Raw genomic sequence first — 14,944 nt, 5'->3', positions numbered from 1 at the left:
TTAAAACTCTAGGATCACCAGGGAGATTTGATTGTTAGGGCCACCCCCCCTCCCCGACTGCCCAGAAACACGCCCCACATACAGGGCAGGCAACACCAACTACACACGCAAGCTTGGCACACCAATTGGGCCCCACAAGACTCACTCCCTCACTCACCAAAAAGGCTAAACAGGGGAGAACTGGCTTGTGGAGAACAGGTGGCTTGTGGACGCCACCTGCTGATTAGTTAGAGAAAGTGTACTCCACGAAGCTGTAGATCTGATAAATTAGAGATAAGGACTTCAATAGGTCTACAAACCCTAAAAGGACCCTATCAAGTTCAGCAAATGCCACGAGGCCAAAAACAACAGAAAATTATAAAGCATATGAAAAAACCAGACGATATGGATAACCCAAGCCCAAGCACCCAAATCAAAAGACCAGAAGAGACACAGCACCTAGAGCAGCTACTCAAAGAACTAAAGATGAACAATGAGACCATAGTACTGGATATGAAGGAAATCAAGAAGACCCTAGAAGAGCATAAAGAAGACATTGCAAGACTAAATAAAAAAATGGATGATCTTATGGAAATTAAAGAAACTGTTGACCAAATTAAAAAGATTCTGGACACTCATAGTACAAGACTAGAGGAAGTTGAACAACGAATCAGTGACCTGGAAGATGACAGAATGGAAAATGAAAGCATAAAAGAAAGAATGGGGAAAAAAATTGAAAAAATCGAAATGGACCTCAGGGATATGATAGATAATATGAAACGTCCAAATATAAGACTCATTGGTGTCCCAGAAGGGGAAGAAAAGGGTAAAGGTCTAGGAAGAGTATTCAAAGAAATTGTTGGGGAAAACTTCCCAAATCTTCTAAACAACATAAATACACAAATCATAAATGCTCAGCGAACTCCAAATAGAATAAATCCAAATAAACCCACTCTCAGACATATACTGATCACACTGTCAAACACAGAAGAGAAGGAGCAAGTTCTGAAAGCAGCAAGAGAAAAGCAATTCACCACATACAAAGGAAACAGCATAAGACTAAGTAGTGACTACTCAGCAGCCACCATGGAGGCGAGAAGGCAGTGGCACGATATATTTAAAATTCTGAGTGAGAAAAATTTCCAGCCAAGAATACTTTATCCAGCAAAGCTCTCCTTCAAATTTGAGGGAGAGCTTAAATTTTTCACAGACAAACAAATGCTGAGAGAATTTGCTAACAAGAGACCTGCCCTACTGGAGATACTAAAGGGAGCCCTACAGACAGAGAAACAAAGACAGGACAGAGAGACTTGGAGAAAGGTTCAGTACTAAAGAGATTCGGTATGGGTACAGTAAAGGATATTAATAGAGAGAGGGGAAAAATATGGCAAACATAAACCAAAGGATAAGATGGCTGATTCAAGAAATGCCTTCACGGTTATAACGTTGAATGTAAATGGATTAAACTCCCCAATTAAAAGATATAGATTCGCAGAATGGATCAAAAAAAATGAACCATCAATATGTTGCATACAAGAGACTCATCTTAGACATAGGGACACAAAGAAACTGAAAGTGAAAGGATGGAAAAAATATTTCATGCAAGCTACAGCCAAAAGAAAGCAGGTGTAGCAATATTAATCTCAGATAAAATAGACTTCAAATGCAGGGATGTTTTGAGAGACAAAGAAGGCCACTACATACTAATAAAAGGGGCAATTCAGCAAGAAGAAATAACAATCGTAAATGTCTATGCACCCAATCAAGGTGCCACAAAATACATGAGAGAAACACTGGCAAAACTAAAGGAAGCAATTGATGTTTCCACAATAATTGTGGGAGACTTCAACACATCACTCTCTCCTATAGATAGATCAACCAGACAGAAGACCAATAAGGAAATGAAAACCTAAACAATCTGATAAATGAATTAGATTTAACAGACATATACAGGACATTACATCCCAAATCACCAGGATATACATACTTTTCTAGTGCTCACGGAACTTTCTCCAGAATAGATCATATTCTGGGACATAAAACAAGCCTCAATAAATTTAAAAAGATTGAAATTATTCAAAGCACATTCTCTGACCACAATGGAATACAATTAGAAGTCAATAACCATCAGAGACGTAGAAAATTCACAAATACCTGGAGGTTAAACAACACACTCCTAAACAATCAGTGGGTTAAAGAAGAAATAGCAAGAGAAATTGCTAAATATATAGAGACGAACGAAAATGAGAACACAACATACCAAAACCTATGGGATGCAGCAAAAGCAGTGCTAAGGGGGAAATTTATAGCACTAAACGCATATATTAAAAAGGATACCCGGAAGATCGGAAAGCAGTGACACGAACAGATATCTGCACGCCAATGTTCATAGCAGCATTATTCACAATTGCCAAGAGATGGAAACAACCCAAATGTCCTTCAACAGATGAGTGGATAAATAAAATGTGGTATATACACATGATGGAATACTACGCGTCAGTAAGAAGGAACGATCTGGTGAAACATATGACAACATGGATGAACCTTGAAGACATAATGCTGAGTGAAATAAGCCAGGCACAAAAAGAGAAATATTATATGCTACCACTAATGTGAACTTTCAAAAATGTAAAACAAATGGTTTATATTGTAGAATGTAGGGGAACTAGCAGTAGAGAGTAATTAAGGAAGGGGGAACAATAATCCAAGAAGAACAGATAAGCTTTTTAACGTTCTGGGGATGCCCAGAAATGACTATGGTCTGTTAATTTCTGATGGATATAGTAGGAACAAGTTCACAGAAAGGTTGCTATATTATGTAACTTTCTTGGGGTAAAGTAGGAACATGTTGGAAGTTAAGCAGTTATCTTAGGTTAGTTGTCTTTTTCTTACTCCCTTATTATGGTCTCTTTGAAATGTTCTTTTATTGTATGTTTGTTTTCTTTTTAACTTTTTTTTTCATACAGTTGATTTAAAAAAGAAGGGAAAGTTAAAAAAAAAAAAAGAAAGAAAGAAAAACAAGGAAAAAAAAATGATTTAGTGCCCCCTTGAGGAGCCTGTGGAGAATGCAGGGGTATTCGCCTACCCCACCTCCATGGTTGCTAACATGACCACAGACATAGGGCACTGGTGGTTTGATGGGTTGAGCCCTCTACCATAAGTTTTACCCTTGGGAAGACGGTTGCTGCAAAGGAGAGGCTAGGCCTCCCTATATTTGTGCCTAAGAGTCTCCTCCTGAATGCCTCTTTGTTGCTCAGATGTGGCCCTCTCTCTCTGGCTAAGCCAACTTGAAAGGTGAAATCACTGCCCTCCCCCCTACGTGGGATCAGACACCCAGGGGAGTGAATCTCCCTGGCAACATGGAATATGACTCCCGGGGAGGAATGTAGACCCGGCATTGTGGGACGGAGAACATCTTCTTGACCAAAAGGGGGATGTGAAAGGAAATGAAATAAGCTTCAGTGGCAGAGAGATTCCAAAACGAGCCGAGAGGTCACTGTGGTGGGCACTCTTACGCACACTTTAGACAACCCTTTTTAGGTTCTAAAGAATTGGGGTAGCTGGTGGTGGATACCTGAAACTATCAAACTACAACCCAGAACCCATGAATCTTGAAGACAGATGTATAAAAATGTAGCTTATGAGGAGTGACAATGGGATTGGGAAAGCCATAAGGACCACACTCCACTTTGTCTAGTTTATGGATGGATGAGTAGAAAGATAGGGGAAGGAAACAAACAGACAAAGGTACCCAGTGTTCTTTTTTACTTCAATTGCTCTTTTTCACTCTAACTATTATTCTTGTTATTTTTGTGTGTGTGCTAATGAAGGTGTCAGGGATTGATTTAGGTGATGAATGTACAACTATGTAATGGTACTGTAAACAATCGAAAGTACGATTTGTTTTGTATGACTGCATGGTATGTGAATATATCTCAATAAAATGATTTAAAAAAAAAAATGTACAGCTCAATTTTTAGAAACAGAATACAATTGTGTAACAAACAACCAGATCAATAAAGTCTCAGTTTTGTTTTAATTTCCATTTCTCTGAATACTGCTAACTTCTGAATCACCTCATACTCTTTAACCATTTGAATACTGCTTATTTCATATCCTTTGCCCATTGTGCTATTGAATTTCTTGTTTTCATCTTCCTGCTATGCACGGGCTTCTTTTACATTCCAGAAGTGAGTCACTTCTTTTCATTTTAAATGTTCCAAATGTCTCCTGCTGGTCTTCCCTGGGTCTTTTAGGTGTTTTTAATATGTATTAAGGCTGTAATAGATCTGGAATGAAGTATATTTGCATTTCAAAAATAGTGTGCACAGGTTAAACAAAACAAAACAGAAGCCTGATCTTTTGGGTAGAAAACTTTTTCACGTCTTCAAAATCAAGAGGTGTAGACTCTTACAGCCAGCAGGCAAAGATTATACAGAGCCTTCTTTGGTTAGAAAGTGAAAAAGACCATCTCTACAGAATTTTTCAGAAAAGCTATAGAGAAAAAAAATATCGACACAGACACAAACTTCAGTTGATCCAATTTAGCACCTATTGAGATTGCTGTACCTTTTCTTGAAGTAAAGTCCTCTGCTTGGCAAACATAATTGCTTTACCTTAATCCCATTGCTTTTCTGTCTCTTCACTCAAGAGGCTCTGATTGACAGCTTGTTGGCTGCTAAATAGGTTTTCTCAAAATTAGATCCAAGTGAGTCCACTAAATTAATTGAAAGGACTGGATTTTAGACTACCTGTTCTTCAACTGTCTTATAGCTACAAGCATGCCAGATAGTCTACTGGGTTTAATTTACCTTATTTCTTGAAAACCAATCAATCAATAACATTTGTAGAATATAGAAGGAAAATGCAGCATTTAATTGGAAACCGAGCAAAGAAAAAATTATTGGATTCCAGTGCAAATTTTACATTAATACTTACAATCAGCCATCAACCAATGAATAGCAGTATGTCCAAGGAAAACTATCAACAGCTGAAATTAACAAAACAGCCTCTGCCTAAGATAGAGAAATACCTTCCCCCGATTCTGATGACCAGTTTTTGTAGAGTACGTGAGCATCTGTCATATACTCACAGGCTGATAGGAATCAATGCAGATGGCATGCAGGAGGGAGTCAGCTGGCATTCCTAGGGAGTAAAAACTGTCTCTCTTTTAAGATATATGTAAGTCTTTGGGCTGGGCTCCCAGTCCTTTAAGATACTCTAATATAGATAGGTGTACTAGCCTCCCAAAGTTCTAATACCTCCCAGGCTTTGGGACTTGAGTGGACTCTGTTGAGGGCTAACCAACACTGAATTATAATTTTATTTTGATTCATTCCAAAACTTTAGATATGTTATATTTTCTGTTGCACCTTGAAGGGATCCCACTGGATCCCAGGGATTTGTCTCATTAATTAGTCCAAAATGCTTATAGAACTCCCATTCTTTGCAGATAAGTCATCTATGTATTCATGCTAGTTCCCTAAATATTCAATTCCCGGACTCTTTATCAGCACTTGAATAAAGTACTACTTATTATCATGGGAATCAGGATAACATTTTTTTATTATTACATAGATGTATTTCTTTCACATTTGCCTGAAAAATACATTGCTATAGCAGGAATGCAAAGAGAATTAATGCTCAGTTTTTGACCACCAAAATGATTTTGGAATCCAAAGCAAGATTCTTGAATATTCAGAACTTTTAAAACTTCTTTATGATGTCTTAATTGGGCAGGGTTACATTAGACCAACTTGGTAAACTGGAAACTGTTTCCCAGAATCCCCTTCCAAGGATGGGTTGAGTTAGTATTGGCCAAATGAGGAACATTCCTGAGATTTGGAATGTGGAAGTGAAGTAGCAGCCACAGACAGACACAGAGCTGGGTGCCAGCTCTTCTCTCTCCTTGACTTAATGTCTAGCTCAAAAGCTGGACTTGCTGACCAACAATGGTCCCAGGCCCATGGTCAAGCACTTAGCAGTGACCTGTAGAAGAAGTAGCTATACAGAGACTTCCAGCCAACCTTTCCATGAGCTTCTCTTTCATCATGCTGGCTCAGCTTGCCTCCTCCTTGGATTTTTCTGCAAGATCTGACTTACCCACCATTTCAGAGCTTCAGGGGGTCTGGCTAGTTACTCCTCTCTAATTCTCTGACCCTCATCCAGACCTTCATTTCCCCCAACTTCTTCCATATTTGCATAAAGGCCAATTCTTCAAATAATTCCCTTATTCCCATAATACTCATAGCGACTGTGCTTCCTGACAGAACCCAGAATGATATATTAACTCTACCATGAAGAATTCAATAAACAATAGGTAGAAAGAATTCAGGGTATGACATGAGAAAAGATCCATCAGAGAGCAATGATATTAGATAGCCTTCAACTAAGAGGTTCAGGGTCCTAATTATTTCTGCTGCTGTTTTGAGATAAAAATCAGGGTATGGAAAGTAGGGTAGGGGTAGGGTACAGTAGAAAATTCTGGTAAAAGTGGATATCATAGGGCCGGGTGGATAACCAGCTGGATTCTCAAGTGGCCCATATGGCAGACAAGTGGCCAACATGGTGCCGAGAGAGTAGGAATTGCTGGGGTGAGACTGAGCTTCCCATTGCCTCTGTAGGGCATTGAGGTTGCAGAAGCTCAAAGAATCAGTAGACCATTGGAGAGCAGGAGTCGATATAGAGACTACTCGATCTGACTGACATATATAGAATATTTAGATCAAAATGACTGAGTCTTGATTTTCTCTCAACTAGTTTCAAATTCAAGTGTAGAAGACAGAGATTTTTATTAACATCCTAAAGCCCCAACATTAACCAGGAAATTGGAAAACAGATGTTAGTCAACAAGGGTAGCCCCCAGTGAACCGCAACTCCAGATATTCATGTTTTTATGTACTCGCTTCCCACATTGTATCTGGCTGGGCCTGTGACTTGCTCTAACTAGTAAAATGTGGCAAAAGTGATGTGCCAGTTCCAGGTTAAATCTTAGAAAAACCAATCGCTTCTGCTTTTGTGCTTTTGCTGTGGGGAGCCTTGAGCTGCCATTTAAGAAGCCTGGCTATTCCACTGGAGAGACTGACTACATGAAAAGACCATGTGGAGAGGCCTTGAGACACAGAAAGGGAGGCCCAGCCTTCCCACCATCCCTGCCAAGGTTCTGAGTATGTGAGTGAAGCCCTATTGAACACTTCAGTCCTACCCACCATCTGTCTGCAACCTTGTTAGAGACCCCGAGAAAGACCAACAGAAGAACAATCCAACAGAGAACCAATAAACCAGAGATTCTTGAGAAATGATAAAATGATTGTTTTAAGCCACTAAATTTTGAGGTAGTTTGTCACTCAAAAATGAATAATCAAAACAAGAGACAAGGAGTTAAATTTGGAGATGAAGTTAACACTGAGAGATTGAGGCTTTGGTATGGGCAGGGCTTCTGGTTTTAAATCTTTAGCTCTAGAAAGTGGGAGTCATCAAGTTTTTTACCCCCACATACTTATTATGAAAGTTTCTAACTCAGTTAGATGAAGATGGCCAAGCTTTACTGAATAGGGAAGGCATTTGGTAGACCGATAATCTATTTATTTTTCTCACTCTAGGGATTCAAGTTAAAAGCTAAAGGAATATGTTTATAAAAAATTAAAAATTGAAAAAGTTGAGCTCAAATTCAGGGGTCAGGGGGAAGGAAAGTTGTCCTGTGAATCCAGAAGCTCATACCAGTTTGCATAGATTAGGTTCTTGCCACCCAAAAGTGGGTCCACAGAGCAGGAGCAATGTTACCTGGGAGCCTGTGACAAATGTACAATCCTGGGCTCCACCCCAGACCTACTCAGTCAGAATCTGCATTTTAACAAGATCTTCAGGTTATTTGTATACACTTTAGTCAGAGAAGCATTGGCAGAAGAAAGGGAATCAAACCAAGAAGCAGGCATTATTGTGAGAAACTCAATTATTCTTCTTGAAGGAATAAATCAGCGGAGAAAGTGTAGATATTTGGAGGACATCCCACTAATGTAGAATATGAGTGCAACAGGAAGAAAACTGCTCTATGATGGGGCTGTCAAAAGATGAGTAAAAACAATGGGGATGAGATACTCATCTTTATTAGGCTCCTAGGGGCACCAAATTCAAAATTATATGAGCTTCAGTTCAGGAGTGTGGTGTTGGTAGAGGTAATTCACAATCAGAATGACTGAGGATTCAGGAAAAATGTTCCTTAAGAAGCGGTTTTCACAGGTCTGAGCAATTCCACAGTGAGGGGCAACAGCAATTGTCACTGTGAGCAAGAATGAAAGGGTTAGGGGTTTTGGAGACTCGGCAGACAGGGCCTTCACTCAGTGCAGCTCTGGGAGTCAGCAACAGAGGGCTCTGAGGGGGAAGGAAACTGAGACAATTAGATTAGGTGTGAGCAGCTTGGTGCCTGGGGTTACTAAAGTTCCAAGTGTCAGACCTTGCAAGAAGTCAGCCAAGTCCCACTTGGTTCTTTTCAAGAAAGTGAAGGAAGGTATAAGGAGTGTCCCCCTTTCTCCCATGTATCAATTCCATATCAAAATTAACCTCTTAAGAGGAATAGCAGATGGTACATTAATAGGTGATAAATAAGTGTTTATTGCCTACATAATGGGAAGATTTCTTTCAATAAAACTTGAATACACAAGAAAATCAGAAAATGTTAGTGATTAGGATATTGATAAGGCTGAACCCTAAAAGGTTTCCTCTCTATTCTCTTTCCCTCAGTTACCACTTATCTGTCTGTTATGACTTTTGACAAGCACCCAGTGCTGAAATGAGAAAACAAATTAGCATATGATAAATTGCTTTATGGACTGAGAATTGGCTTGCTTTCTGAATTTGGAGTGTGGAGCCTGGTGGCTGTGATCATCTCTGTGCTGTGGTTTCTCTTCAGACTGTTCAAGTGATGCTGTGTTGAATTATTACAATATCTGCAGTCCTCCAGGAAATATATACTCATTCTGGGCAGAGAATACAGACTTCAACCACTGAAGGAGCCTCCATTCCTCCCAGGAATCCAGGTGGAATCACCAGAAATCAAAAAACACTCTAGCTAAAAATGGCCAGAATAAGAAATTGAGGAAGACTTCAATTTCTTTCTTTTTTAATTTAACTTGAGAAATTTGGACTTTATAGTTTAATTCACAACAATGATATAATGTTTTGAATTTCATTTTATGAAAAATTTCAAAGATACAACAAAGGAGGGTAATTATAATAAACAAACTCTCATCATCTAGATTTAAAAATTGATTTAAAATGGCCATGTTAGCGTCATTTAATTTTTGCCGAAGTATTTTTTTGAGTAAATTATACACATTACAGCTTTTCATGTCTACAAAATATCATAATTTCTTTATCATACCTAACAAAATTAGCAGTAATTTTCAGGTATCATCTAATATCCAGTCTGTATTCAAAAATCACCAACCGTCCCCCAAATTTCTTTACAATAGACTTATTTAAACCAAGATCCAAAATCCAAAAAGCCCTCCAGGCACTGTATCTCTTATTGGTAAGGAATGCAAGGGGCATTACTGTATCTTTTATTTTGGAGGGGCTATCCCAACACAATTCATACTATTTTAACCCAGACATTGGACTGAGCTGAAAGGCTCCTGAATATTCATTGGGTTCATCTTGCATCCTCAAGACTGCATGTGTTTCTTGAGGCATCTAGAGTAAATTCTACTTTATCCTTTGCCTTGTCCTAAAAGGATGATGTCATAAACGCAAGAGACCAACAAGATGCCCTGTGGAATGATAAGATAATTAAGGTCCCATCAGACAAAATTGTGTTTCAGAACCAGGGAGTTGATGCGTTCCTGAGGCAAGATACAGTAAAGGTTGACTGATATTCCTCCAGGGGATACTTCTTCTGTTATTCTCTGTTTATTTGCATGGAGAGGAGAGAAGAAAACATGTTTGTGAGCAGTGTTTACATACCAGCTATGAGGGCCGTGTTGATTTGTTTAAGAAAAGACACAACTTTCTAGAACAGCAGTAGTCATCTGAATCATGTCACCATTAAGCTTCCATCCGTTTTTATTCTCCAAGAGCCTGTTGTCACCCAGCCCCCAACATTGTGCTTCGTTCACGGCTTCCTGACACTGGATGCCACTCTTAAGGGTACCTTGTCTGCAACTTTCTGGTACCAAGTATGCCGTCAGTCAGCCCTCAGTTGTAGATAACAGAAACACTCTTGATAGTTTAAGCAAATATGAGATTTAATGTAGGGAATTAAAAGCTTACAAAATTATTGGAAGAGCCTGGAGCAGTCTCCAAGCTGGGCCTCTAGGGAAGATTCCCAGATCAACACAACATACGGGCTCATCAGGAAACTGCTTCTTCTGTCTCAGCCAGGAAACCAGGAAGCACAACACAAATGTGCTCATTTATAGGAGAAAACCACCTTACCTAAAATCCAGGAAGAGAAAGCTGTTATGAGAACTGTTGATTTTGGAAATCACATCTCTTATATGTGAGCTGGGTTTCCAGAAACTGCAACAAAATTTGTTACCTTCTGGACAGGCTGTGCCCACTACAATTAGCACCCTTAATATGGATGCCTCACACGCCATCTCCTTGTTTAATTCGTTTCCAAATTCAAGTCCGCGGAAGCACATTGAACTGATGGAAACGAAATTGTATGATACTTCCAATATCAGGACAGATGTAACATTATTTCAGCCTCTGCAATATAGAAGTTATTCTAGTAGGTCTGAAACACATGGCAAAGGAATGAATGCCATATCCACCAGAGAAAATGATTCTAGCTCCATGCTATGTTTTAAAGCATTCCTAATACATACAAAGAGTTTTGTAAAATTTTCTCATGTTTGCACACAACAAGGTAGTTAGATGTTAATTGGACTTGGGTCATAATGCTAAGATAATATATGCAATAAGGAACCTTACTGAATACCCATGAAGGAATCACTAAAATCTAGATATGTGATGTGTTTAATCATTGTTTCAAATGTTGTTACTAATACCTAACATTACTCCTAAAGGCACTAAGCTATATGTGACATAAATTAATGATTAAGGCCAAAACTTGCTTTTTTTAATCACCCTTTTAAAAATAAATGTGTAACTTAAATGCAATTGGGGCAATAGGTGAAAATCAATGTACTTTGTTTTTTTTTTTTCCTTTTGGTTTTGTGAAATTTGTTTATGGAGGAACTTAATACATCTTTTCCTCAAGATTTCCCTTAGGTATATCCTTTAAAATGAAGTGATGATCAAAGCACTAGAGAGGGGTGAGTTTTATTATTTGGGGGAAAGAACAATATTGGTAAATCCAGATAAAGCCAGAGAAGATTTTATCCATGTAGGATTGTCTCCTGAACAATCTCTGAAAATCATCTGACATGGGTGTTTAAGTTCAGATATTCTACCAGAGCAGAAAGATAAAAAAAAAAAAAACAAAACTAAAAACAAAAAACCAGTGTTCTGATTTGCTAATGCTGCCATTATGCAAAATACCAGAGATGGATTGGCTTTTATAAAAGGGGTTTATTTGGTTACACAGTTACAGTCTTAAGGCCATAAAGCGTCCAAGGTAATGCATCAACAATCAGGTACCTTCACTGGAGGATGGCCAATGGCATCTGGAAAACCCTTGTTAGCTGGGAAGGCACGCGGCTGGCATCTGCTCCAGAGTTCTCATTTCAAAATCTTTCTCCCAGGGCATTCCTCTTTAGGCTGCCACTTCTCTTGGGGCATTTTGTCCTCTCTTAGCTCTAGCACCTCCTTCTGTCTGTGCACACTTTTATATGACTCCAGTGATTCAATTAAGACCCACATTGAGTGTGGGGGGGTAACACCTCCATGGAAATTATCCAATCAAAGGTCTTGCCCACAGTTGATTGAGTTACATCTCCATGGAAACAATCAAAAGGTTCCAACATAATCAACACTAATACATCTGCCCCCACAGGATTATGTCAAAGAACATGGTGTTTTGGCAAACAAACACAAATGCTTGGTACCTGGAAAACAGTAACTTTATTGTAATTAGGCCATTCCTATTCTAGAATATCCAGCTTAAAGCTGTCTCTATAATAGTGAAGAAAAATATACAGTCAATTCAAAAAGTCTTCATTTTCATCGTAAATAATTTTCAATTTACCAGCTAAGTTCCCTTTTCTTGGTTTTCCAGTAACAGATTGCATTATAGCTCTTAGATGAGTGGTTTCAGAAGAAAAATACATCCTTTCCCTGGGTGGAATTAGATACTGTACCTACTTCTTGTAATTGCTGATCTATCGTTTTCAGGTATTGCTTATCATTATGAAAGCATTGACTTGAGGAAGGAGCACAGGGAGAGTCCCCGTGCAAGTCCATCTCACATGGGCCCTAGACTCTGACAGAACACCTAAAATGTTCCTATCACTACTGTGTTTTGCAAAAATGCCAACATTCTACGGGCTTTCCTAGACTTCTACTTTTTGTTAATTATCTGTCTTTTCTTGGCGTTTTGGTTTGGTAAAGTTGCCAGAATGCCAAATACCAGAAACGGGTTGGCTTTTAACAATGGGGATTTATTAGCTTACAAATTTACAGCTCTAAGGCCATCAAAATATCCCAGTTAAGGCATCAGCAGGACGATACCTTCTCTAAAGACTGGTTACCAGCATCTGGGACTCCTCTCTCACATGGGAAGGCATGTGGCGACATCTGCTGGTCCTTCTGTCCCAGGTTTTGTTGCATCAACTTCTGTCTTCAGTGTCTTCCTCTCTCAACTTCTGTGGGTGTGTCCTTGTCTCTTAGCTTCTCTGGAGCTTTTTCTGTGAGCTTCTCTCAATTTCATCTCTTCTGTATGTGTTTTATCCTCTCATAAAGGACTCCAGTAAAAGGGTTAAGACCCACCTTGAATGAGGTGGATCACATCCCAATTGAAACAATCTAATCAAAAAGTCCCACCCACAATAGGTCTATACCCACTGGAATGGACCAAATTTGAGAACTTGATTTTCTAGTGTACCTAATAGCTTCAAACAGCCATACCAGGTTTCCTTTTCTCTCCTATTTTTCTTTCTTTTATGATGGGCTCATATTTTTCTTATTCTAATTTTCATGAATAATTTGTAATTTATATGTCTTTTCTTTATTTAAGTGCATAGACATCACAATTTAACATGCTTACCTAGATTCTAAAGTTATGTTCTTTCCATCTTGTGAACAACACTGTAATTACTCCCACTTAGCTTTTTTGTATGTTATCAAGTATTCTTTTATTTTTAAGCAACAGGTAAAAATTATTATTTTGATCAGTTGGTATTTGTTTATATGTATCCATATGTATCACTTTCTTTGTATTTATCCACCTTTGCATCTCTGGCCTTCTATCTCTGAGCACATTATTTCTGCCCCAGATGCATCCTCTCAATGGGTGTTTATTTAAGGTATTTGTTTTTTATTTCTAGAAATATTTTTAAATGTTTGCATGTGCATGCTCTTTGCTCATGTTTTCAAGGTTCTCAATGAATGTCTTTAAAAAAAAAGCTAAGCATTTTATTTTTCAGTTGTATAATTCCAGTATCTATTGCAATATATGTTGTTTCTGATGACTAGTTCATATATCTTTTTTCCTGTGTGATTTTTGTGATTTTTTTTCCCAATGAGCTGCTAAGTTTTCCTAGAATTTTGCATGCAGGCATTCTTTGATGCCTAGAATAAATATGTTTTTTTTTTTAATAGAAAACTTTCATTGGCTTATGTTGGGTGCTTTGAGTAAAAAATTTCTTTAAATTAAATACTTTTTACATTTGGACCACTCAGGTGGCTCATTTGAGTTTCCTCTTTGTAAAGCACCTACTAAAGTCATTTATCCATTTTCCTATTGGATTTCCTGTCTCTTTCATATTACTATTTTAACAATTCTAGATAAGGATCCTATTTTGGTTTAATATGTCACCAATATTTTTTCCAGTTTGTAGCATGTCTTTTTATTTTCTTTATTGTAGATTTTTAGAATGGAGTTTGTTCATTCTTATTTCATGGAGTCTTTTATCTCTTTGATACTTTGTATTTTGCTTCAAGAATACTTCTCTATTCTTAAGTATAACTATATTTTCTTCTAAATATTTCATAGTTTTTCCTCACACATATAAGCAGTTTATCCAAAATAATATTTTTTGCAAGAAGTAGGAATTTCAATTTAATTTTTCCATATGCATAACTAATGTAGAAATCACTGTTTATTGAATAATCCATCCTCTTCCCACTGATTGGCAATTCCAAGTTTGACAAGCATAAGTTCCTATACTGCCATCAGTCTGTTACTGGACTTTTATTCTGTTCCATTTATTTATCACTAAGCCAAAATTACACTGCTTTAATCAATAACCCTTACAATAAGACTTTCTATCTTACTTGTAAATTTTTATCTCATGTTCCCCATTTTGTTATTTTCCTTCGTATTTTGCTATTTTTGGCCTTTTGTTTTCCACATACATTTTAGACATAAATTGTCAAGTTCTTTCAGTCATCCTATGAGCTTTTCTATTGGAATTAGGTTGACTCTTAGGGTCAATCACGGGAGACCTGACATCCGTATTGAGTCTTTCCACCCATGATCATGTATGTTTCTCTCCTTATTTCATTCTACGTTACTGTTTTTCAACAACATTATATAATTGTATCCACAAGTGCTTTACATCTTGTGTTAGTTCTATTCCCAGCTATCTCATATTTGGGCTGACCTTCTTTGAAACATCTTTTTGTTCTGATAATTTAAACACTAACATCAATCCTTTGATAACCCAGGCCGGCTGTCAGTGGAAACCCTCTGTCTGTCACGCAGGCTACAAACTCGCAGGAAGCTGGTGTGTTATGCTCCCTTTCCTGCTTTGCCCTGTAAGAGAGGGTGGCTGGTTCTGATGGGGTGCAGGGGGGAGGGCAAACAGATACAGGGAGAGGGTAACGAGGGCAAGAATGAAAATGA

The sequence above is a fragment of the Choloepus didactylus genome, chromosome 1 (assembly GCF_015220235.1).
Source record: "Choloepus didactylus isolate mChoDid1 chromosome 1, mChoDid1.pri, whole genome shotgun sequence".
In the NCBI taxonomy this organism is placed as follows: domain Eukaryota; kingdom Metazoa; phylum Chordata; class Mammalia; order Pilosa; family Megalonychidae; genus Choloepus; species Choloepus didactylus.
The sequence above is the reverse complement of the archived record's forward strand: the minus strand, read 5'-3'. Positions refer to the sequence as shown.